Below are 274 nucleotides of genomic sequence, written 5' to 3' on the forward strand. Positions count from 1 at the left end.
AGAGAGAGTAGGATGAGATGGACGGGGGAGAGGAGTGATTTGGACGAGGAGATGGTGATTTCAGGGCTGTTAAAAAATCCAGTACTTAGTAGTAGCATGGGTTTATAAGCCTCGCTACTACTATGGCATGTCCCGGGGGGCACAGTAGAGACCGCTTAGTAGTAATGGGGGTTTAAAACCCGCGCTACTACTATCAACTTAGTAGTAGCGAGGGGTAAAAACCCACGCTACTAGTAAGTAGCAGTAGCGAGGGGTATAAACCCGCGCTACTAGT

Source organism: Triticum dicoccoides, chromosome 5A (genome assembly GCF_002162155.2).
Source record: "Triticum dicoccoides isolate Atlit2015 ecotype Zavitan chromosome 5A, WEW_v2.0, whole genome shotgun sequence".
NCBI classification, from domain to species: Eukaryota; Viridiplantae; Streptophyta; class Magnoliopsida; order Poales; family Poaceae; genus Triticum; species Triticum dicoccoides.